Source organism: Pelodiscus sinensis, chromosome 7, assembly GCF_052426305.1.
Source record: "Pelodiscus sinensis isolate ZL-2025 chromosome 7, ASM5242630v1, whole genome shotgun sequence".
Lineage (NCBI taxonomy): Eukaryota > Metazoa > Chordata > Testudines > Trionychidae > Pelodiscus > Pelodiscus sinensis.
In genome coordinates, this window is record NC_143058.1 from 56,860,575 (window position 1) to 56,886,855 (window position 26,281).

A 26,281-nucleotide genomic window follows, 5' to 3' on the forward strand; every position below is an offset into this window, starting at 1 on the left:
AAATACTGGGCACAGAACGCCTCTACAAAGAAAACACAGATGAGCACTGACGGCCTATTCTTTCTCACTGACAAATTGGAGGGAGGTGGGAAACAAGCAACAAAAATGATCAGGAGGTTGAGGAAATCAATTTACAAGAACAGACTGGAAAGACAGCTGGGCTATGCACATTAAGCTAAGTGAAGTCGAAGGGCGGGACATGGGAACAGTATGCAAAGGGAAAAGGAGCGGCTGTTTCCCCATGTAGTCAAGCCCTTAATGTGGCATAAGGCGCTATAGAGATAACACGGAGAAAGGGAAAATTGAGGCTGAAAACCCAGGAAGGCTTCCTGAGTGTGAGGACATGTATTCAGTTTGCGATCCCAGCCTACATCTTCTCTTACAACCACCAATGTGATCCCTGACACTGGGGCAACCAGCCCTGGGCCAGCCCTGCGCTAGAAGGTAAAGGAACCCAGAGATGGACAGTGGTCATCAGAGAATATGACCAGAGAATATCAGAGAATATTACAGTAACTGGGCATTCAGTGGGATATAATAAAGCCCCAGTGATGCTCTTTCCCTGCCTCAACCTCTATCTCCCATCTGATACAGGATGTGCTAGCTCAAGTTACAGTGGGAGATCTAGGTTGGAAATTAGGAAAAACTATTTCACTAGGAGGGTGGTGAAGCACTGGATTGGGTTACCTAGGGAGGTGGTGGAATCTCCATCCCTAGAGGTGTTTAAGTCTCGGCTTGACGAAGCCCTGGCCGGGTTGATTTAGTTGACCTTGGGCTAGGGGATTTCGTTGGACTCGATGACCTCCTGAGATCTCTTCCAGCTCTATGCTTCTATGATTCTAGGAGCTGCTGGGTTGGCTCTAGGCTCCCGGAAGGTCCCTTCAGGGGCTAGGAGCTAAATACACCATTTTAAGGTAGTTTTGGTGTGGCACAAAATGGACACAACACAGCCCAGGGTTTGCTCCAGTCTCCCAAGAGATGCATGGGCAGCGAGTTCTATGGGCTCGTGGTGCCCTGGCTCCAGCAATATCCAGAGCCGGGGGCCCTGCTCCAGCAATATTTGGAGCTGAGTCTCTCCCCCGGCCCTGACTGGAGCAGGCCCCGGCCCCTCCCTGCTGCCCCCCCCACGCGTCCTCCGTCCCCAGAGCGTCCCTGTGATGGGGGCCTGACCCCCCACACTAGCCCTGCCAGTGGTGCTGCGCTCATGGCCAGCAGGTTGCCACCATTTGGGGCTTGCGGCGCATGCGCAGGGGTGGCCAGTGGAGACCCCCATCTGGTGCATGCGCATGCCAGGGGTGCCAGAAACTGGAGGGCTGATAGACCCAGGGGAGACCTGGCAGCCGAGGGCATGCCAGCGCTGGAAGAAGGCGCTGGTATTTAAAAACGGTGGAGGCAGATGAAAAGGGGGAAGGCAGAGAGTAAGCAGCTGGCCTGCCATGGTAGCCCTCTTCTTACCCGAGGAGGCTGCCAGAACACCTGAGCTATGTCTACACTCACAGCTTCTTGCGCAAGTACGGCTGGTCTTGTGCAAGAATCCGCAGAGTGTCTACACTGCCCGCCTGCTCTTGCGCAAGGAAATGTACATTACGGCGTGGTAAGGGAGGGCTTCTTGTGCAAGAGCTACGCTCTTTCTTAACAGGTATAAGCTCTCTTGCTCAGGAGCTCTTGCACAAGAGGGCAGTGTAGACGCTCGGCAGGGATTTCTTGCGCAAGAAAGCCCTATGGCTAAAATGGCCATTGGAGCTTTCTTGAGCAAGAGAGTGTCCACGCTGCCATGGGAACTCTTGCGCAAAAGCACAGCTCGCACATGGCAGTGTGGACGTGTTTTTGCGCAAGACTTCTTGAACAAGAACCCTTGCGCAAGATGTTCTTGAGCAAGAAGCCGCGAGTGTAGACATAGCCCTGGGCAGGGCAGATGCGCCAGAAGAGGAGGCCGTGCTCCAGGGGTCTGGCACCGATCGGTAGGGTTACTAGGTAGGCTTAAAGATATACTGGCCACACTTCATGGGGGGGGGGGGGTGAGGAGACCAGCCGGGAGGGATGGGGCGCTGGCCGGGAGGAGGGGAGGCCGGAAAGCAGAGCTGGAGGGGAGGAGGGGTTGGAGGCTGGCTAGGGCAGATCGGGGGGGGAGCTGATGGGAAGCTAAGCTGGGCAGTGGGGAGAAGGGATCAGGTGGAGCAGGGCTGACCAGGGGAGCTCAGGAGGAGAAGGGGAGAACTGGTCGCCGGAAGCAGAGCTGGCGGGGAGTACAGTGGGGCTTGCCGGGGAAGATCAACCAGCCGGCGGGAGATAGCGGCGGCGGAGGGGTGGGGGTTGGGTGCTCTCTTGCACAAGAAAGCTCTGATGGACATTTTAGCCATCGGGGTTTCTTGCGCAAGAAATCCCTGCCCTGCATCCACACTGCCCTCCTGGGCAAGAGCTACACTCTTTTCTAACAGGTGTAAGCTCTCTTGCACAAGACGCCCACTCTTCCCACGCCGGACTGTAAATTTCCTTGTGCAAGAGCAGGAGGTAGTGTGGCTGCTCTGTGGGTTCTTGCGCAAGAACAGCTGTTCTTGTGCAAGAAGCCGCGAGTGTAGACATAGCCTTAGAGGGAACACTTCCCCCAGCCTCTCTGCCCCCGAGTTAATGTCGCACACATTAGGTTAATGCAACTGCAGGATAGTTGCATGTGTGCGGGTTGGTGGGGGCCAAACTAATCCCTGTTGGTAGGAGGATGGTGGGAAAAGCCCTTAAAGAGGGTTGACGTGACACCTTTTACTTCTGGTCATGTGTCCATCTTGCCCCGAGCATGTTACCTCCAGAGGCCTGGCTAATGGGGGGGGAGAGAGCGTGGCTAATGGGGGGCAGAGGGTGTGGCTAAAGGGGCACCACCAAAAATTATGCAAACCTGCCTCCGATGCATCAGAAACCTGCACTGCTTGGGCTTCTAGGGCCAAATTATCAAGCACTCGGCATCCACAACTGAGGCCCCTTTTTCTAAATGGGTACTGGGCTAATACCACTACATGGACCCAACCTCCATGACTTTATCTAACTTCTCTTTAAACTCTGTTATAGTTCTAGCCTTAACAGCCTCCTGTGGCAAGGCGTTCCACAGGTTGACTATTTGCTTTGTGAAGAACAACTTTCTTTTATTCGTTTGAAGTCTGCTACCCATTCATTTCATTTGGTGTCCTCTAGTCCTTATATTATAGGAACTAATGAAGAACTTTTCTTTATGCACCCTCTCCACATCACTCATGATTTTATAGACCTCTATCATACCCCCCCCCCCAGTCTCCTCTTTTCTAAGCTGAAAAGTCCCAGTCTCTTTAGCCTCTCTTCATATGGGACCTGTTCCAAACCCCTGATCATTTTAGTTGCCCTTTTCGGAACCCTTTCCAAGGCCAAAATATCTTTTCTGGGGTGAGGAGATCACATCTGTACACAGTACTGAAGATGTGGCTTACCATAGTTTGATACTTCCCCTCCTCCTTCTTCCCCTTGGCTTCTCCCTTCCAGCTCCCTCCTCCCAGGTTTCCCCCTCCCCTCTCCCACCCTCTCTCTTCCCCTCTCCCACCTCCTTTTCCCAGTCTCCCCAGAGGTTAATCCTCCCCCCCCCACAGTTTTGTTAAAGAGTTTCTATTTTTTAACACGTGTCCTTTATTTTTTACATCAGGAAGGGGGGCTAGGGAGGGATAAGTGGAAGGAGGTGAGGGAGGAATGGGGTACAAGCCCCCAATGGGGAGGACTGGGGTGGCTCTGTGGGCTCCTCGGGGTGGAATCTCTCCTGCAGCCCCCCGATTGACCTCCCTGGATGGCAGCCTGCAGCAAGTGCAGCCGGGCTGATGGCCAAGTGCTGTGATGTACCGAGTGTGGGCATTCAGGGCACTCCAAGTCACGACTGCTTTGCTGTCCCTCATCGAGTTAGACAAGCGAGTGGGGAACCCTGAGAACTGTCTGTCCGGGGTAGGGGTCGGGTCCCTTTAAGCACAGACCTCAGCTAGCCTGAGACAACAGCTCCGTGCTCTAAGTCCTAACCTGATGCCCTGCCGGCACTGCTTCCGGCCAGCCTTAACCTCGGTTCAGGGTCCACTCACTGTGGACATGCTAGTTCAAATAAGCAAAACGCTAATTCAGATTAGTTTTTAGGTCTAGATGCACTAGTTCTAATTAGCTTAGTTCGAATTACCTAATTCAAATTAAGTTAGTTCAAATTAGTACTGTAGTGTAAACATACCCTCAGTTTTCTTGCGGAAATTCAAGCAGTCAGTGTAGACAGCTGGCAAGTTTTTCCACAAAAGCAGCTAGAGTTCTGGTGTTCCCTTGAGATCTGCCTGGGTCAAGCTCCAGGAAGGAACTGACAGGCACTGGCCTAACAGCTCATTTTATATCAGCCTACTGCATCCTGATTGGCTGCAGTGGAGGCTGCTCCTCTGTTCTGCTCTGAGGACCTCTCTTCTGCTCCTGCTTCTGGCCAGGGTGCTGAAAGGACTCCAGCAGGGATGTCAGGCCACCCCATCACAGGGCCATATAGCAAGTAGCTCCTCCGAGTGCCAGGGGCTCTATGATGAGTGAATGCTCTGGCACTCATGTTTGGAGCTGGGCAGTGGGCGGGTGCTCTGGCATTCAGGGCTGCTTGGTGGCTCCTTGGGTGGCCAGTGCTGGGGGGCCATGTAGTGGATGGCTGTTCTGGCATCTGGGTTTGAGGCTGGAACCACATTGCGGGCAGCTGTGTCACTGGCCGAGGCCAGAGCCGAGAGGAGGTAGCACTCAGGGCTGAGTGTGAGAAGCTCTTCTGCAGCCAGGTGCAAGGTCAGGGCCAGGTGGTGCATGACTGTACCAGCAGCCAGTGACGTGTAGTAACCGGGGGCCAGCTAGTGTGCACCAGCTCTGGTAATCAAGGCCAGCAACACATAGTGGAAAGCTGCTTCAGCAGCTGGGGTCTTCCGGTAACAGGCTCCTCTGGCAGCTGGGGTTGGGACCACGTGACAAATGGCTGCTCTAGCAGCCGGGGCTGAGGCTGTGTGGAGGGCAGCTGCTCTGGCACAATGTGCAGGGCTCTGTGATGGGCAGCTGCTTCAAAGGATGGTTGGAGCCAGCGCCGCATGGTGGGCACCAGGGTGGCATGAGGGTCTCACAGTGGGTAACTGATCCTACAGCCAGAGCCAGGATTTGCGTAAGAAAGTGTCTATATTGGTCCGGGAGTCATCGTAAGAACGATGCGCTTTTACGCAAAAGTGCGTCTACATTGGCAGGATGCTTTTGCAAAAAAGCAGAAGCCCGGAACCATTTTGAAGAGGGCAAAAGGGCACCAGCCCTTTCCGGAGGCGATGGCTGGAGCTCCTTTGAGACATGTGCTTAAAGGGATCTCCCCGGACAGCCGATTCTCCCCTGTTGCGAGCTATAGGACCTCTTGCAGGGACTGACAGCTGTAGCAGTTTTTGTGGTTGCTCTCTGCCTTTTGGACCCCACTGCCTTGTGCCTTTTAGTGCCTTTGGCTGATTTTTTTTATCTACCTTGTTTTTTGTGCCATGGAGCTAGGGGTGGCCATGTGCCTGCTCCGGCCCCTTCCGGCCATTTTGGAGTGCCTGCAGCTGTTGCTCCAGGCTGCTGCACTCCTCCACCACGACTTGGAGGCACAGATCACTCTGGACTCCCTCACCAGGGAGGCCATCCCCACCCCACTGTGGAGAGACCCTTGTGGAGACTGGACACCAGTACCAACTGGTGGGACTGGCTGGTCCTGGGGCAATGGGATGACCAGCAATGGCTCCGGAACTTTTGCATGCGAAAGCGGATGTTCCTGGAGCTGTGTGCTTGGCTCGCCCCTGCATTCCAGAGAACCACCACCCGGCTGCGAGCACCCATCCCCGTGGACAAGAGGGTCCCCATCGCACTGTGGAAGCTGGCCACCCCAGACAGCTACCGATCAGTGGCACAGCAATTTGGGGTGGGCAGATCAACCGTCGGTGCCGTCGTGATGAAGGGTAAGTCCCGTGGGGAGGGGGAGGGTGACGCACTCTATGGCCAGGGGCAGGCAAGACTCCAGGCTGGGTCACCCAGGGGTTTGGGCCATCCCTCCCTTGCACAGGCCTGCTGGTGGGGTGGGAGGGGGCCCATAGGGCGAGGGGGCCCTGGTGTGGGTGTGTGTGTGTGAGGACAGAGGGCATCATGGGGGGGAGCCCCAAGGGAGCACACACTCGCCCTGCCTTATGTGATGTGTTCCCCTGTGTTTCTCTGCACCCTTCTGTAGGTCGTCCACGCCAACAATGACGTTCCGCTCCCAAGAGTCATCCGCCTGCACGACGTGGAGGCTACAGTGGCTGGCTTCACTGCCCCTGGGTTCTCCAACTGCGGGGGAGCCCTGGATGCAACTCCCATCCCTGTCCGTGCCCCGGAGCATTGAGCGGCCCATTTTATTAACAGAAAGGGGTACTTCTCAATTGTACTCCTGGACACCACCGTGGCCGCTTCCTGGACGTTTATGCGGGCTGGTCTGGCAGGGCACATGACGCCCGCAGCCTACACAACTCCAGCCTGTTTGTCAGGCTGGAGGCGGGCATTTACTTCCCCCGGCGGGAATTCACTGTCGGGGATGTGCCCATGCCCACATGTGTTGAGGTGGACGTGGCCTACCTCCTGCTGCCCTGGCTAATTGCCCTACGCAGGGCAGCCGGACCACAACCGGGCCCTGTTCAACGACCACCTCAACTGGGCTTGCAATCAAGTTGAGTGCACCTTCGGGCGTCTGAAAGCCCAGTTCCGTTGTTTGCTCACCCGTCTGGAGATGGGTGAGTGGAATGTCCCAGAGGTAGTGGCTGCATGCTGCGTGCTCCACAATCTCGTGGAGCAGAGGGGAGAGGCCTTCCTGCATGGATGGCAGGCAAGGGCCAGGCCTATGAACAGCCCCGCACAGCTGCCATCCGCCCAGGCACATCCGGGAGGCCCTGACGGAGATGTTCTCCCAGGCCCCATAGTAGAATCGCCTCTGTCTCCCTTTACAACTCCCTCCCATCCCCCCTCCCCTCCCCTTACCTGCCAATAAACAACAACACAGGGGTTTTTTTAACACAAACTTGGAACTTTTTATTTACAATGGGGAGGGGGGAGATGTAGGGTGGGAGGGGGAGGAGGAACTGCTGGAAGGGCTGGCCCCTGCGACTGCTTCTGTGGGGGCAGATCTGCACATGGGGGTGAGGCCGCATTGGGGCAGGCAGCAAGGGGAGGTGGGCAGGAGGGGCAGGAGCAGAAGGGGCCATTGCAGGAGGGGCAGGGGCAAGGAGGGGCAGGAGCAGGAGCAGGAGGGGCCATTGCAGGAGGGGCAGGGACAAGGAGGGGCAGGAGCAGAAGGGGCCATTGCAGGAGGGGCAGGAGCAGGAGCAGGAGGGGCCATTGCAGGAGGGGAAGGAGCAGGAGCAGGAGGGGCCATTGCAGGAGGGGCAGGGGCAAGGAGGGGCAGGAGCAGAAGGGGCCATTGCAGGAGGGGCAGGAGCAGGAGCAGGAGGGGCCATTGCAGGAGGGGAAGGAGCAGGAGCAGGAGGGGCCATTGCAGGAGGGGCAGGGGCAAGGAGGGGCAGGAGCAGAAGGGGCCATTGCAGGAGGGGAAGGAGCAGGAGGGGCCATTACGGGAGCAGGAGGCAGTGCTATGATAGGGATGGCAGGTGCATGGGGCAAGGCCATGCCATAATGAATGGCATGGCCAATGTGTGCAGTGAGGGTGGATATGGCATCTGCCAAGCGCATGGGGCCTGGAAGGAGCCCCAGGCCTCCTGGCGCCACTGCAAGTCCGCCTTCACCCTCCGCATGATGGCTGCCTCCACGTGTTTGACGGCCTGCACGAGGTGCCGAAGGAGCTGGTCCCACTGCACAGTCCCAGGCGTGCCCTGCAGCTGCCTGCCACGGCCACATGCCGCTCGGTCACCAGGCTGCACGTGGTTGCACGTACTGCTTGCTGCCTAATGCTACCCAGCGTGCAGCTCACGCAGCCTTGAGTGACACGCTCTCCCTCTCCCCCCTCCGGGCGCCTGGCTCCCTCTGCCCTTGTGAGTGCAAAGTGCAACACTCACTGGCGGCTCCTTCCCTGGCCTCCAAGGATACACGGGAGACATCGGGGCTGCCGGAGGGGGCCTCTGCATGGAGGGTCACGATGCTGGCCTCATTCTCCAACCCACTGGCGGTGTCTTCGTCTTCCCCCACCTCGTTGGTCCTGGTGACGAGGGGGAGGGGGGCGTATGCAGGTGTCCACAGGGACGGATGGTCCCTGGGGTGGTGCCTGGCCCAGGATGTGGTGGAGCCGCTGGTAGTGGGGGCAGGTGTCCGCTCCTGCCCCCTGGCCCTCGCTGGCCTGGACATAGCCCAGCTCTTTCACCTTAGCCCAGACTTGCTCGAGGGTCCGGGCTGGATGTCCCTGGTGGGCAAGCGCCTGGGCCATGCAGTCGAAAAATGTCCACATTGTGGCAACAGGAGCGGGTAGCATGGAGGGCGTCCTCTTCCTCCCAGAGGTCCAGTAGAGCCTCCAACTCCCCCGGGTACCAGGATGGGGCCATCCATTTTCGGCCCCTTGGAGCCTCCTGCACTGAGGGTGTGGGTGGCTGTTTCCCCCCCCCCCCCCCCGGAGCTGCCATCCTGCTCTGGGTGGCTTTTGGGGACAGCAGGGGCCATGTGGCACAGTTCTCAGCAGAGATCGCAGAAGAGCTTCTGCCTCGTGGCCTCTGCAGGGGTCTTGGGTTACAAGGAAGTCAGGAGCTGCCCTCAGGTACGGAGCGTCCAAGCGGCCACTAGGGCTTTTTTCCGTTTAGCCTGCTTTTGCGCAAAATGTCCTAGTTGCCTGTCTACACTGGCCTCTTCATAGAATCATAGAATAATAGGACTGGAAGGGACCTTGAGAGGTCATCGAGTCCAGCCCCCTGCCCTCAAGGCAGGACCAAGCTCCGTCTACACCGTCCCTGACAGATGTCTATCTAACCTGTTCTTAAATATCTCCAGAGAGGGAGATTCCACCACCTCCTTTGGCAATTTATTCCAATATTTGACCACCCTGACAGTTAGGAATTTTTTCCTAATGTCCAATCTAAACCTCCCCTGCTGCACTTTAAGCCCATTACTCCTTGTCCTGTCCTCAGTAACCAAGAGGAACAAATTTTCTCCTTCCTCCTTGTGACACCCTTTTAGATATTTGAACACCGCTATCATGTCCCCCCGTAATCTTCTTTTTTCCAAACTAAACAAGCCCAGTTTATGAAGCCTGGCTTCATGGGTCATGTTCTCTAAACCTTTAATCATTCTTGTCGCTCTTCTCTGTACCCTTTCCAATTTCTCCACATCTTTCTTGAAATGTGGCACCCAGAACTGGACACAGTACTCCAGCTGAGGCCTAACTAGTGCAGAGTAGAGTGGCAGAATGACTTCACGAGTTTTGCTTACAACACACCTGTTGATACAACCTAGAATCATATTTGCTTTTTTTGCAACAGCATCACACTGTTGACTCATATTCAACTTGTGGTCCACTATGACCCCTAGATCCCTTACTGCCATGCTCCTTCCTAGACAGTCGCTTCCCATCTTGTATGTATGGAACTGATTGTTCCTTCCTAAGTGGAGCACTTTGCATTTCTCTTTATTAAACCTCATCCTGTTTACCTCTGACCATTTCTCTAACTTGCTAAGGTCATTTTGAATTATGTCCCTATCCTCCAAAGAAGTTGCAACCCCACCCAGTTTGGTATCATCTGCAAACTTAATAAGCGTACTCTCTATCCCAATATCTACATCATTGATGAAGATATTGAACAGTACGGGTCCCAAAACAGACCCTTGCAGAACTCCACTTGTTATCCCTTTCCAGCAGGATTTAGCACCGTTAACAACAACTCTCTGACTATGGTTATCCAGCCAATTATGCACCCACCTTATCGTGGCCCTATCTAAGTTATATTTGCCTAGTTTATCAATAAGAATATCATGCGAGACCATATCAAATGCCTTACTAAAGTCTAGGTATATGACATCCACCGCTTCTCCCTTATCCACAAGGCTCGTTATCCTATCAAAGAAAGCTATCAGATTAGTTTGGCATGACTTGTTCTTCACAAACCCATGCTGGCTATTCCCTATCACTTTATTACCTTCCAAGTGTTTGCATATGATTTCCTTAATTACCTGCTCCATTATCTTCCCTGGGACAGACGTTAAACTGACCGGTCTGTAGTTTCCTGGGTTGTTCTTATTCCCCTTTTTTTTGCGCAAGAAGCTCTGAAGCTCCCACTCAGGAATAAGCCCTCTTGCGCAGAGTATTTGTTCAAGAAGCACTGATTTCATACATTGGAACGTCAGCGTTCTTGCGCAAATACTCGCGGCCAGTGTAGACAGGTGGCAAGTTTTTGCGCAAAATCTTGCCAGTCCAGACGCAGCCTTAACAGCTTATCTTGTAGGCTGCATCACGGCGATCTAAATGAGCATGAGTGAAAAATTGATTACTTCTGTTCAGAATTTGAAATGGGCTGAGCGTTTTCAGACAGCGAACATAGCGTAGGGATTTAAGTCATCTGGGTGGACTTAAGTCGATGGTTTCCGAAGTTTTAGAACCTAAATGTAGCTATAATCATTACTACAGAATTACTGCAGAACTTGTCACAATGAAATCTGGCTATCGTTTTTTGTTCCTTGTTATAATATATGTCAGACCTGTGGAATACCATAGAGTGTACATGCAGGAATATTTCAGCGACCCAACAAAGTGCTTTTACCATGTCGCGCACTAAAGTACCGTTGACGTACATGTGCTGAATTCAAGCAGCATTCCAGGCTATTTCAACACAGGTTTAAGGTGTGGTACTAATATGTCTTTCAGGGGCAGATGACCATTTTGCGGGGCCCAGGGCAGCATAACCTTGTGGGGCCCCCCTTTGCCACGGCGCATGCGTGGGGCTTTTTGAAGCGCGGGGCCCGGGGCAGCCGCCCTGCTCGCCCTGCCCTATATCCGCCCCGATGTCTTTTATGGCCAATGTACAAAATAGAGGGCTACTCAGCTCGTGCAGTAACTGAGTTTCTTTGTGGGCGCCCCCCCTTAGGTATGCCACGCTGCAGCTCTAGTGGGAGAATTAAGCCAGTACCTCTTGCTGGTGCTTTTTACTGTGCTTTCATTAGCGAGAAATCGTGCATCTTGCCGAGTATCCGGGCCGTGCCATTCAGTGCTTCTTTTAGAATCCATAGAGCAACCAGTTACTGGAAAACAGTTATTGGGTAAACACTACCCCTTAGAGTGTGGCCTAAAGCAAGAGTTTTGGACAAGCCTCTTCCTTCCAAGAGGGAGTCTTAAGATGAACGATAGCAGTGTCTACCTGACTATTGCTGTTTGTCCTATAGCGCCGAAAGTGTGCAGTTTCCTACCTTGGGAGGTAGGACACATTGTAGTTTAGTGTGTATGATGCCACAGGTCTTTCCAATGGTTTTTCCACAACTGAAGAACAAGGCTAACCCTCCCCAGAGTTCTTTTCCAAAAACCCTACCCTCCCATGGCTTGTGAGACAGGATTTGCGGCAAAATGCACAGTAATGACAGCACAGTAAAAAGCGCCTATAGTGCGCCCTGTATTAGTGCTCCCACTAGCGGTGCACACCTAAGGTTGAGCGCCCACAAAGAACCTACTGCATGAGAGTAGCCCTCTACTTTGCCCGTTGACCATAAAAGGCTCATTAGTGCCACAGAAAGGAGGACGATGGAAATAATGGTCTTTCGTTAAACACTGTTGCAAATGATTCCCTAAAACAGAAGTAAAATGGGAGCGAAACTAGTATGAGTTGCTAGGAGATTTTTTTTTTTTTACTAAATTGTCATTAGTACTACGAGTTGAGCTAAAATGAACAACTATTGTACACTGTCTAGAAGGAACGAACTAAAACGTATATCCTGCCAGCTCGAATATTTATAATAAGCGCTAGTGCCTGCACGTAGCTCCACACGTTATTGGCTTCTTCCCTCATTTATTATAAAACACAGCATCACTTGACCGTTTCTTTACTTTAGAATGTGCTGATAGTTATTTTCCTGACAGCTTTTGAGGGCATGCTTCTCTGACTGCCTAGTTCTGACTACCGATAAGCTTTTTTGAGAAGAGTTTGTGAGAAAAATTCCAGTGTGCGCTACAATGTTTCGGAGAGTTATAATTGAGTCCTAATTTTTTTCCCACTAAAGATGATTTTAGCCCTCTGTCCTGCCACACAGTACGCCGCCACCTCTTCAGCTATTATACTAGGCCTCTGTGTCCTTCTTACGTAACACATGCACTAGCACTATGCTGTACAGGCAGGGTCTAAATCTGAACCAGCGATGGCCCGAGTCTTATCAGGATAACATTAATCTCTTGGCGCCGCAATCTCCTCGGGATTTCTGAATTTCGTAAATCTAGGCTAGTTGGAAAATTGCGGGCCGGGGAGAGAAAAACACTGGCGAGGGACTACAAAGAAATGAAGAAAAGACCCAGTAGCTTTTAATGTACATGAAGGCTGTGGGTTTTGAGTGCCCTCGAGAGCTTCTAATAGGAAATGAAGATCGTAGCAAAACAGCGCTCCAACATACCTTTTGCTCTAGATTGTGTGCCTATACAAGGTAGCGGTTAGAGTGGAAGAAAGTGGAATTTATCTTTCCCAAATGCAAGACTCAATAATTATTGACGTTCAGTATATTTCTTTTGGCCTACTCCACCAGGTTATTGCGGCCTACCCCACACCTTTACGGTTTTCCTAGATGATTTTTAAAAAGGGGTGGCACAAGTTGTTGCCTTCGTTAGTGTTCTCTTAGTGGAGCTGTAATTTCCCCAATTGCATTCCTCATAAGCATTTATATTATGAAACATTATATTGGAGGGGTTTTTTTGCGATCGCTGCTGTAAAGAGAGGCCGATGCGCTCAAGGTGTGCAAGGATGCACCAGCACCCAGAGTGGTGCACCAACCATTTATTATCAGTGGGAAATAGGTCAATAGAGGGATGATAGGAGTTACTATAGAGAACTTTCTGGGTGTCTGGCTGGTGAGTCTTGCCCACATGCTCAGGGTTTAGCTGATCGCCATATTTGGGGTCGGGAAGGAATTTTCCTCCAGGGTAGATTGGCAGAGACCCTGGAGGTTTTTCGCCTTCCTCTGTAGCATGGGGTACAGATCACAGCTGGAGGATTCTCTGCATCTTGTGGTCTTCAAAGTATTTGAAGGCTTCAATATCTGAGATATAGGTGAGAGGATTATTCTAAGAGGGGTGGGTGAGATTCTGTGGCCTGCACTGTGCAGGGGGTCAGACTAGATGATCATAATGGTCCCTTCTGACCTTAAAGTCTATGAGTCTATGAGTAAACGTGTTTCAAATTCAGCTCTCATATGCAGTGTATAGCTTCTTGTATTTTCAGGAAATAAACACGGTTGTCTGTTTACACTAGAAATAATTCTTGATTCGTAATACCTACGGGACTAACAGTGCCGTCATGCACGGTGGGAGTTAGCGTGATCATATGTCAGGGTGTTATGTATAATTAGCTCCTATAAACTCCATGTGTAGTTTGGCCGAGAGAATGCGCCCTCTTGTGCTGATGACAAGGAAATGGAAACCATAAATAAGCACAAAGAGGGACACTGCTCAGCATAGTTACATGGTTGTTGCAGACGGAGCTGACGTTATGCACAAAGGGGTCAGTACGTTAGATTAGTTTTTCTCCCACACCTTGAACTTGTGGTGACATGCAGTCGCTTAGAATGCTGCTTAAATTCTGCACGTGTAAGTCAAAGGCTCTTTAGTGTGTGATATGGTAAAAGCACTTTGTTGGGAAGCTGAGCAAGTGCTGCATGTACATTCTACGGCATGCCACAGTTCACACCGTGATGACAAAAAAAACAAGCTAAAGCCAAATTTCATTGCGACAAGGCCTGCAGTAATTGGGATTCTCGCTACATTTCAGTTCTACACCAATAGCCTCAGAAACCATCGACTTGCCTCCCAGCGGACTAAATCCCTCTGTCACATTGTCTACTGTCCCCAAACGCTCAGCCCCTCTCAAATTCATACTAGTAATGTCGATAATAGCTTTTACTAACTATGCACTGGGCAGCAGTCTCCGCAAGGGACGGAAACGTTACATTTAGTTACAAAGAAGGGTCTGCTTAATTTGCAGCCGTAGCAGTATGCTGTCAAGCATTAAAACCAACAGGGTTTGAGCAGTAGATAGTGCTGCGGCTAGTGACTATGTGGCTATATGGATTAACATGTTTATTTGGGATATGTTTATTTGGGAGAAGGATTATTGTTTTACCACGGATCGTACCGAAAACTCATTAAACACGTCATGGCAGGCGATAAGCAAAGACTGCATATGTTATATGCTATGTGGGGTTAGGCACACATAACCAACTAGCTAAGCTATAGCTGGAGAAAAAAAATGGGTAAGTAAGGAGAACACTAGCATTTTGTGTTCCTGCCCTACTCTTTTCTACGCCTCATTTATTTTCAGGGTAAATAACATCTCCTGTGGATATTTGGCTTCAGAATCTAGCTACACACGAAAATAAAAATTGTTATTTTAATTTTACTGTGTCCTCAGAGCGCGTCAGACAGCTTTACTGGGGCGTGATAAGTCCTGAAGGAAGCGGTGCATAAGGGAAACGCAGCTGGGACGAGAGGTTTGCGTTGATGAGCGGCTCTCGTTCATCTTTGAGTACACTTGACTCTTTCTTCAAGCTTTGCTGCAGACATATGTCAGTAATTTTGAAAGGCGAATTGGGGGAAGTTGAGAGTTCCTTGGCCGATTGTTACAGCAGAACATGGTGTAACACTCGCACTGAAGTGCGGCGTATCAATCTTTTCTCGAGATAGCGTCAGTTTGCTTGTTCACCTTGTAGTTGGCCCCATTATGCTTGGAAGGATGGGGTAAGTGGAAACGAATCAAACAGACACTGAGGCAGCGCGTGCGCCACTAACTTGCCAGCCTCTCTTTCCAGATACTATCATGGTTGGTCAGAAATAAACGTGTGAGAGTTTGTAGAAGACTAAGCCTAGACTATAGGGCTATAAACATTACGCCAAATACTTTTGACTGTTGCTATGAATACGCAATAGGAGTTATACACGGCTACTAGTCTCATTGCGCCAATCCCAGAATGGTCTGAGCACCCACAACCACAGAGACAGCTTTTGAACAGCTTACTGCTGTGTCTGCGGCTAGAGTGTTTTGCCCCGGACTGCTTTGAAGCTCGCCATCTAGCGGTTTACCGAGCCGAGAGTAATACGCTATAAAAACGCTCAGATTAAAATGGCTCATCTTGCCTGAAATAGCTCGACGCACTCAAACACATGCTGCTGATATTTTATACAGAAACCAGAATTATTTTTCCAATTCTCATTTTTAAAAACTGTGACATGTTCTCGGCAACTGTCCTCACCGCTCTCTTGCGCTTCTGAAACAGTTTCCCCATTAAAAACCTTTCTTTCTTCTGAGTGCCTCATAGCTCATTTGTCGCTGTTGTGAAAGGCTAAGTTCCAGGTATCGTGACATCGCTAATGATGGTGCTGCACCTCTCTTCAGAAAAGACTGATTCGGCTCATATCACGTCTAATGGTCTAGTGCTATTAACGATATCACCAAGATGCTGCTATAACAACACGTCAGTCATGTCTTTGCAGCTAGTTTGTACAAAAATGCCTCAACTGGCTCCTGTACAAGATAGTCACAAGTGCCGAAGCAATCCCAACTGTGCTCATCTCACCGTTTCAGTTTTGAACTATTTACACAGAATAACCTCACGTTTACGCAGAGCTGAATTAATTCCACGTGCGAAGATATTCACAACCCCCGCTCCATTTCTGTTATGTATCATTTTTCTTCAGGCATGCTTTCCTTTGCCTCAGTCCTAAAGGAAAAGTACAAAAACCGTGTGACACGGCCCACAGTAGCCACAAATCTCCTATCATATAAATTTCAACGCTGTGAAAGTGTCTACCCTTAAAACATGAGAAACACTAAGTTGCCAGCCAGCCCCTTCACAAATCAGCTTCAGTTTTACAGAAAGCTGTTAACCTGCCTCAAAACTCAATTGTAGCCATTTTTACATATGCCCACGACCACCTACATTTTTAGCTTTCCTTATATTCAGGCACTTACAGGTACCATATACTCAGCCACAGTGCGCATTGTCTGGAGCTGGTGCCAAGACCAAGAAACGCACAGGAGCACATGCTGCTGAAACACTAACAGCTCATGTTGTCAGCTAAACCCCTCAACTGTCTCCAATTCGCCTTTAAAACTTTGTTGACATGATTTGCAGATCTTCCAACTGAGCTCATAGCTCCATTTCAATTTTGCAACAATTTACAGAGCAAACCTCCAATTGCCTCAAAGATGAATTAGAGCCCTGAGGGACGATATTGAGCACAGGGACTCTAATGGTTCAGAACAGTAATTGAGCTGGAAGGAGACTTGCAGTTTAGAACGTGTCACATAGCCGTTACCTTCCAAGTGAGGCATTCCAGAAGAAAATGATACAGAAGGGAAATTGAGCTGGGAGGCGCCTTTTGGACTTGTAACTATCGTCACAGAGGGCTCTGAGATGCAGCGCTGAGACAACTTGAGGGTTTCTGTGCGTGTAAATCACATCAAACCTGAACTGGAGATATGAGCAGCGTTGGAGTTGCTCATCCCAGCTGCTTTGCCTATCTTCAGGGATGCTTGCCATTGCCCAATGTAAACCGCTGTGACATGGTTTCATCGGCTAGGCGCCTCCCATCTTAGTGTCCATTCCAAAACAATTTTCAAGACCAGCCACAACGGTCTTTTCAGCTCATTTGACATGTTCTATGCTATTCCGCCACTCTCCTAGCATATCAATGTCGCTTCTGCACTACCATCTACAGAAGCATCCAACGTGCCTCACAGCCGTGTTAGAGCCTTTGTGGCACATTCTGCACAAATCCTTTTATACATACAATCACCAACTAGCTATTTTGGGTCTGCGAAAAGCTCAACAGACCCCTTTAACTTCCCACAGATCTGCTTACAAATCAAATTCAATTTCACACAAAGCCCTCAATGTGCCTCAAATCACAACATTTTTTCACGTTGCACTGTAAGCCTCATAAATTTGGTTCTATTTAGTGCGTCTATGAGACACTTCAGGACAAACGATTGAGTTCATAGCAGTGTGGGCCTTCTCCAAATTTTGACAACCAGCCCTCAACTCGCCACGCAGCTCCAATCCCGCCCCACCGGCCGCCACATCAGACTCCAGCAACTTTTGGGCCATGTGGCGAGAAGCTGCTCTCACAGCAAGGGAGGCTGGGACCTGGGACCACGTAGTGAATGGGTGTTCCCAAAGCCGGGGGTTGGAGCTTGGGCCAGAGCCGCATGGCTCTGTGTTAGGCGGCCGCTGATGCGTGTCAAACGGTTAGTCCGGTGTCTGCGGCTGGTGTCGCGTCAGCATCAGCTGCTCTCGGTAGCAATTACTGACATAGGCGTACGTCAGCTTTCCTTTAGCACAGGTTCAGCTACAACATATCACTGGCCCAGCGGGGCTTGCATCTACTGCTAATGAAGCTATTTAGCGAAAAGCTCTCACTGTGGGCAATGAGGCCACAACAGGGCTCAATGCACCAGGCACAAGAACAGGTCCCATGACCTGGGGCTTTCCAGGGTTAACTGGCTGGGGCAGGAGGAAGGGCAGGCTGCCCCAGAGGCAGGGGCTGGCAGGCAAACCTCAGCTCACAGTGAGGGGAAGGAGGCTCAGTGCACCTCCCCTGGGAGAACTGACCCTCGGGAGGCGGATTTTTCCATGTATCGGGTGGGGGCAGGGCAGCTCCTGTGGAGTGAGTGACTCATACCCCTGGAGGTGGATGGTAGGAAGGTGACGGGGTTCTGGGACACGGGGGCAGAGGTGACCCTGGCCCAACCCGACATAGAGGCCCCAGACCGTATGCTACCCAACACTCAGCTGACCCTGAGGGGCATAGACGGCACCCCATTTAAGGTACCCGTAGCCAGGGTGCTTCTGAACTGGGAGGCCAAGGAGGGACCCAAGGAAGTGGGGGTGCACCCGCACTTGCCCACTGAGGTGCTGATGGGGGGTTACCTAGAGGAGTGGTCAGATGGACCCCACAGGACCCAGGTCACCATCCGTAGCCAGAGCCAGCAAGGAGCTGGCGGCCCGGAACTCGAGGAGGTTCCCCAACAGGGGGCCCAGGGCCCCGTCCCAGCAGACATGGAGTCGGACCTAGGCAGTAAGGGGGAAACACGGCCCTGTCCCAGCCCCAGCTGCTGAATTCCAGGCGGAGATGCGAGCGGATCCCTCCTTGCAGGCACTGAGGGACTGGGCTGACCTGGGCGCAGCTCAACCCCTAGGAGGAGATTGCCAGGAGAAGTTCTGGTGGGAGAGGGGATTTCTGTACCAGGAATGGCTCCCCCCCGGGAAGGTAGGGGAGTGGGGGCTCCAGCGGCAGCTGGTGGTCCCCCAAAGGTATCACCACAAGCTGCTATACCTGGCCCATGACATCCCATTCTCGGGGCACCAGGGGATCCAGGCGCACGCAACTGAGGCTGCTCCAAAACTTCTACTGGCCGGGGATATTTGCGGCCTTGCAGTGGTACTGCCGGTCCTGCGACTCCTGCCAATGGGTGGGGAAGGCCCAAGATAGGAAGAAAGCTGCTTTGAGACCCCTGCCCATCATAGGGAGCCTTTCCAGAAGGTGGCGATGGCTAGTGTGGGGCTCTTCAACAGAGCAACCCGGACGGGGAAGAAATACATCCTGGTGGTGGTGGACTTTGCCACCCGCTACCCTGAGGCCGTGGCCCTACCTTCTATTGAGGCAGATGCACTGCTGACCATTTTCAGCAGGGTGGGGTTCCCCCAAGGAGGTTCTCACGGACCAGGGATCCAACTTCATGTCAGCTCTGCTCCGGTGCTTGTGGGAGAAGTGTGGGGTCCAGCACACCTGGGCCTCGGCGTATCACCCCCAGACCAACGGGTTAGTGAGAGGTTCAGTGGGACTCTGAAGCAGATGCTAAGGACTTTTATGCACAAACACCTGCAGGACTGGGACAAGTACCTATACCACCTGCTGTTAGGTGCCACAGGAGTCCATGGGGTTCTCACCGTTCGAGCTGTTATACGGGAGGCGAGTGAGGGGCCCCCTGGACTTACTGAGAGACGAGTGGGAGAGGAAGGTCTCCCCGGAAGGTGAGCCAGTGGTGGAATACGTCCTGATGTTCTGGGAAAGACTTGCCAACCTCATCGGCCTGGCCAGAGAGAATCTGAGCGGGGCCCAGAGGAAGCAGAAGGTCTGGTACGACCTCAATGCACGGGCCCGCGCCTACGCTACTGGGGACCAGGTGATGGTCCTAATTCCCGTACGGAAGAACAAGCTGCAAGCCGCCTTGGCCGGCCCTTCAAGGTTGTTAAGCAGCTGAACGAGGTGAACTATGTGGTGGAGCTGACGGGCCGGACATGTGGTCAGCGGGTGTATCAAGTTAACATGATGAAGCCGTACTGGGACAGGAAGAACTTGGTGCTGGCCGTGTGTAAGCCCTGGGAGGAGCACGGGGAGGACCCCTGGTAGGCCTGTTCCCTGGGACCGGAGAGGACTCTTCGCTGGAGTCAATTTCGCTCTCGGACCAACTCACCCCGGCCCAGCAGGCCGAGATCCGAGAAGTACTGCGCTCCCGCCAGCAGCTCTTCTCCGACAAGCCTGGTCTCACCAACCTGGCTATCCACCGGGTAGAGACCGGTGGAGACCTGACGCTGCTCCCCGTTCAGGGTCACAGGGAAAACAGCCCAGGACCTGGAGAGAGAGGTGCAGAACATGTTGGCCCTGGGGGTGATCCAGCCATCCGCCAGCCCCTGGGCCTCTCCCGTGGTTCTGGTTCCCAAGAAGGACGTATCGATCCGGTTCTGCGTGGACTACCATAAGCTCAACGCCATCATGGTGCCCGACGCCTACCCGATGCCCAGGCCCGTCAAGCTCCTGGACAAGCTGGGGGGAGCTGGATACCTCACCACGCTGGACCTCACCAAGGGCTACTGGCAGGTGCCGCTAGACCAGGAGGCCAGACTGAAATCAGCTTTCATCACCCTGCTGGGGCTCTATGAGTTCCTGGACCTGTCCTTCAGCCTCAAAGGGGTGCCGGCCACCTTCCAGCCTCTGGTGGACCAGCTGCTGTGGGGAATGGAGAACTGTGCCCTAGCATACATAGATGATATCTGTATATTCAGCCAGTCCTGGGAGGACCACGTGGCCCAGGTCAGCCAGGTACTGGATCGGCTGAGGGAGGCCGGGCTGACCATAAAGGCTGGGAAGTGCAAGGTTGGAATGGCCGAAGTGTCCTACCTGGGCCATAAGGTGGGGAGCCAGAGCAGGCCAAAGTGGAGGCCATCAGAGACTGGCCTGTACCCCAGACCAAGAAGCAGGTCCAGGCTTTCATTGGGATGGTGGGGTACTACCGGAGGTTTGTGCCCAACTTCAGCTCCATCGCTGCCCCGATCACAGAGCTGTGCAGGGTGGTCTGGACAGAGCAGTGCCAGAGGGCTCTCTGCGCACTAAAGGAAGCCCTAGTCAAGGCCCCAGTGTTGGTAAACCCAGACTTTGACAATCCCTTTATCGTTTTTACCGATGCCTCGGACACCGGGCTGGGGGCCGTCCTGATGCAGTAGTCACTAGGCAAGGGTCTCTCAACCTGTCCAACCAGCTACCCTCCAGGGAGAGAAACAAAGGAAGGTGGAATGCCGCCCCTGGCTGGGGGGCAGGGCTGGAAGAGTTTTAGTTTTGGTCTGGGGAGAAGGCGCTAGGGAGGGGGGCTGGGATAATAGGGCCCAGCCACCCCCCATCTCAAGGGGGGGCACTGAGGCCTCCTAGCCCCAGTCCCTGTAACCAGATGACATCTGTGCTGTGCTGTATCCTGGAGAAGCAATAAATTCCCTCTAGTCTACTGGCTGGTGGAGTCTGTTCGTGCCACTACGGGGGTGCAGGAGGCGGGGAACCACGACGCGCCGCCACACAGCCACAGCCCTGGTCACCAGAGTAGCTGTGGCCCACCTAGTTCCAGCTTCATACCTGGCCATGCACAGCTGCCCACAATGCAGCCCTGACCCTGACTTCAGCCGCTGAAGCAGCTGCTCTCCACAGAACCTGGCTCTGGCAGCTGTGCGGCCTCTGCCCTCCACAAGAGACACCAGCCACCACATAACACCATGCGGCACCCCCGCCCCCAGCACAATCGATTGTCATAAGCCCCTGTCCCTGAGTGCCGAAGGAGCCAGCCACCAGAGCAGCTGCCCACCATGTACTCCTGGATGGCCTCGAGTCCAGCCACTGGAGCAGCTGCTCTTCACATGGCCCTGGACCTGGCCTCCATAGCAACCTTTTGCCTCGCAGCCCCTGTCCAGCCAGCACACAGCCCCAGCCACCATCGTAGGTGCCCTTCATGCATTCCTGGCCCCTGCCGCTGCAGCAGCCACCTACCATGTGCCTCCCCTTCTCTGGCCACTGGAGCAGCCACCCAACATGTAGTGCCGGGTTCAGCTGCTGGAGCAGCCACCTGCCACAGAGGCCTGGCTCTGGCCCCTGGCCACCAAAGCTGTCACGAGCCACTCATGCCTGTCCCCAGCCACTGGAGCAGCATCCTGCCAATGAGGCTGCAGCCACCACTGCTGGAGCAGATGGCCAACATGTAGCCCAGTCTCTAGCTACTGGCTACCCTGTGAGCCTGACCCTGGGTGCAGGAACGGCTGCCTGACACCTGGCCCTGGTCTTGAACCCAGCCACCAGCACAGACATCCCTCCAGCTGGCCCCTGCACTGACTTTGGCAACCCGAGCAGCCACTCGTCACGCAGCCCTAGCCACCAGAGTATTCACAAACTCTGTGGCTCTGGCCCTGGCCCTGGCAGCTTGAACAGCCACTCAACACTCAGCTGCCGAAGCAGCCGCTTGTCACACGGCCCCAAATCCAGCCATTCGCTGCGTGGCCTCAGCCACCGGAGAAGCTGCTAACCGTTCAGCCCAGACTGCCAGACGAGCTGCCTGCCAGGCTCTTGATACCTGGCCCTGGCTGCCAGAGCAGCAGCCCAAGCCCTGGCCACCAATCTGCCAGAACAGCCACAGGCCATGTCGCCCTGGCCCAGACTTCCAGAACAGCCACTCACCAGGCTCTGAACCCACCCATGTGGAGCAGTTACTACTCACCAGGTATTCCTGGTTTCACCACCAGAGCAGGTGCCTGCCATGAAGACCCAGCCCCAACCACCACAGCAGCTACCCGCCATGCAGGGCTGGCCCCAACCTTGGCCACTGGAACAGCCAACTTCACGGAAGCCCAGCCCTCACCCTGACCATGTTCCCCAGGGCCCTGGCTGCCGGAGCTGCCACCAGCAACTCAGCTCCAAACCTGGCCACTGGAGCAGCGAGCTCCCATGCAGCTTGGCCCTGTATGCCAGAGCAGCTTGCTGCAATGCAACCTCAGCCACCACCACTGGAGCACATGGTCACCAGGTGGTCCAGGCTCTGGTCACCGGAGCACCTGCCCACCAGTTCATCTGAAGCCCCCACCCCGACCCCAGACCCCGAAGCAGCCGCATGCAACCTGGCCATTGCCTCAAACCTGGCTGCTGGAGCAGCCATGCCCCATCACCGATCCTGACCACCAGAGCAGCCACTCACCACACAGCCCTAGCCTCTGGAGCCTTCACTCACTGTGTGGCCCTGGCCCCGGCCACCAGAGCATCATCCACCCTGCAGCCGCTACGTGAGTCTGGCTCTGACTCCGGCCACCACAGAAAACCATCAGAGCAGGTGCTCACCATGCCACTGTAGTAGCCTCCCTCCATGAATCCCCAGCTCTCGCCACCAGAGCAGGTGGTCACCATGTGGAGCTCCAGGTTTGGCCATTCTAGCAAGCCCATGTGGCTCCAGCCACGACTCCAGCCGTCAGATCAGCTGCTCACCATGGCTATGTCTGTGCTGTTTTGCGCAAGAAATATGGAAACAAGGTGAAGCATGGAATAGTGCCATGCCTCATTTGCATAAATAATGAGTGGCCGCTTTTTGAGCAAAACACCCCCCTCTTGAGCACGAGACGCTCTTTCTCAAAAAAAAAAAAAATGTGGAAGAACAGCTCTTGCGCAAGAGGGGGCTTTTGCGCAAAAAAGGAGCCATCTACCATGGCTCCTTTTTGTGCAAAAGCCTCTTGCGCAAAATTCGGCTGCTCTCATTCATTATGCAAATGAGGCACGGGGATAGTCCATGCTTCACCTCATTTGCATATTTCTTTCACCAAACTGCTCAGTATAGACATAGCCTTTAAGTTCTTTAAGTTCTTTATGTTCTTGGCTTCTGCCTAGAATATTTGGTCAGGCGGCCTTCACACTTATCTCTCCCACATTCTTCGTTCTTTCCCACATAACAAGGTTGATTTCTTTGTTACAGAGAAGCATTACACACATTTGAACAAGGACCAATGTGCATCATAAAACAATTATCATGCCCTTTTACTTATTTCACAATACTAATTTTAAAACTTAAAACAAAATTATAAGACTCTATCCCTGCCTTGGAGTCACAATATTCTGGTTGGTGCATTTTTACCAGTGTTAAGGTAAAGGTCATTTATGCTTTCAGAAAGAGTGGTTGGCAAAGTACACTAAGCCACATTACTGTGCATAAAACTATATTTTAGCTACATGGTACACCTTTGATCACAGCTCCTGCTTCTTCTACACCCTGGGAAAAACGAGAGGGAGGGCTAAAAAACACTCTTCTGCCTTATGGCAGAGGATGGCACCCCCCCACGGCTGCAGCGGAGATGCATGAGAAAGCACAGTCCTTCTATGCCTCCTTTTTCTCCCCAGATCTGACTGCAGAGTTCTCTGGGATGCCTGCAGAGTTCTCTGGGATGAACTCCCGATGGTCAGAGTGGGCGACAGGGACTGGCTAGAGCTGCCTCTCACTCTGGCTGAGTTCTCAGAAGCCCTCCATTTCATACCCATCAATAAATCCCCGGGCATAGACGGGCTGACCATGGAGTTGTACTGCATGGTCTAGGATGTCCTTGGCCTAGCACTTGCCTGTGTCTGGGCTGAGTCCTTAAGGAGTGGCGGGGGGGTTCTCCCTTTTTAGTTCAGGCAAGCCATGCTTGCCTTGCTGCCTAAGAAGGGGGATCTTCACAATCTGAGGAACTGGCGTCCCATTTGCTCCTCAGCACAGACTATAAAATCATCACCAAGGCCATCTTGCTACGGCTATGGTCCCTGCTGGGGTGTGTGTGTGTGTGGGGGGGGGTGGGAGACTGGCAGTCCAGACCTACCACTTTCCCAGGCTCTACCATCTTTGATCATTGTTATTTGGTCCAGGACCTCAAAGAGTTCAGGTGTACGGATGATCTATCGTTTGCTCTCCTGTCCTTGGATCAGGAAAAGGTGTTGGCTTGGATGGACCATGGATATCTCCTGGGTGCTCTGCAGGCCTTCAGCTTCAGGCGCCACTTTGTGGGCTTTCTCCAGGTTCTGTACACGTCTGCTCTCGCATTGTCGCAACACCCTGGCACTGATCCCGGGTCTCCTGGTCCACATCCAGCAGTAATGCTGTGGTTCTTTTGGGCAGGACTTCAGTGGGTCTCTGCAGGGGTTCCCCTGGAGGAGGAAGGGCAGGGCCTGATGTTGCAGGTAGTTTGGCATGGAGTATCTTGGCGCACAGTTTCTGAGGACTCTCAAAATGACTGGCAGTTCCTTTATTTGAGAGGTCTTCCACAATACCTCTCTGAGCTGCTAGCCTTCTACCAGGACGTCCTGCATACCTGGAAGCTGCTTTATTCCTTTGCATACCCTTGCCTATACCACAACAATCAATTACTGCAGCATTTGTAGATCTACCCAAGCGAGCTTTACCCTAATTAGCTCGAGTACCAGCACAATAAAGTTGCAGCCATTTGTACTTCAGGGGGAGCTGACTAAACCTCCACAGAACATTGTATGTTCGGTGGTTAGCTTGCTTTGAGATGCATGTAATCAGGGTCTGAATCAATGCTTCCATTAAAGCCAGCTGCAAAGGGAAAGAAATCCTGGGTGTATTTATGTAAATACAGTTCACTCAGTTTGCTTACATGTCTCAGAGGGGTAGCTGTGTTAGTTTGTAACTGTGAAAACTTAAAAAACAACAAATGGGCCTTCAGCCTCTGAGAGACTAACAAAAAATGTAGGTAGTATCATAAGCTTTCATGGGCACAACCCACTTCTTCACATGAAAACGTTTGCTTAGGCCTGCTAGATATTCAACTGTTAGAATGGTGTTTTGCCCATTGTAACCAGTTTGGTTGTTGTGGGGGGGTCACAACCTGTGTTAACACTAAATTCAGGAAGTGTGAGATATGATCACCAATGCTTGCAGTTATGGAGGAATGCAGAAAAGTCAGACTCTCTCATTTCAAAGAAGAGAAACTGTCAGTGATGGACAAGGCTTCCGCTGCCAAAACTCTAAAGTTAACTGGGGGAAGGGCAGGACTCTGAATCAGCAGGCAGCATGCCCTCCAGGCATGAGCTGAAAGAAGACTGGTTCAACCTGTTTCTATCCCCGCTCCCTTCTAATGCCAGAACTAGAGCAGACGCCATAAGGAGTCTTTTTATTATTTTTACTTTTACTCCAGTGGATGTTGGCATTTCTTGTGGATGAACTGTGCTTCAGGCCAAGCACTGAAATCACTGAGAACTGAAATCACTAGGTTTGGCCCAGCGCCAAATACACAATAAATTAGCGGAAGATGCAAAGGGTGGCCAGCAAAGCAGGAGCTGCAAAGGGAGACAACTGGCCAGCAAGGCAGCGCCAGCGAGCAGTGAGCAGGTGGATGACTGCAGAGTGAGTAAGATGCCTCTTTACCTCCCCTGCACTTAGGATGGGAGGTGAATGCTGTGGATGCTTGTCTGAACACGGCTGCTTGTTTGGGCTCCTTTTTGCTTTTTTTTTTGCTCAACCAATTTTTTTCCCTCATCATGTTCGGGATTTTTTGCAAAGGTATCTGGCAACCCTAACTGTGAGTGGGGGCAGAGATGGATGGAGAGGAACCTTTAGGTAGTGAATCCAGCCCTTGCTGCTGCTCGTACTGGCAGAAGGGTTATACACATGCAACTTCATTGCTCCAGTGTCTACACATAAAATGCATTTCGAAATAGCGTTTTGCTATTTCAAAATAGCGCATCTACACTGATTGGACACTGAATCGCATTTAAGGGCAGCTGAAACTGGTTCCGGCAGGGCATCAGGTCAGTAATTGCTTTGTGTGGCTGCTG

At 52.6% G+C, this 26,281-nt stretch overlaps 1 pseudogene; it reads left to right on the forward strand.

Annotated features, from left to right (window-relative positions):
* The first annotated feature begins 5,204 nt into the window (after positions 1 to 5,204).
* LOC149524078 (uncharacterized) lies at positions 5,205 to 24,581 on the forward strand (annotated as a pseudogene).
* The last annotated feature ends 1,700 nt before the right edge of the window (positions 24,582 to 26,281 follow it).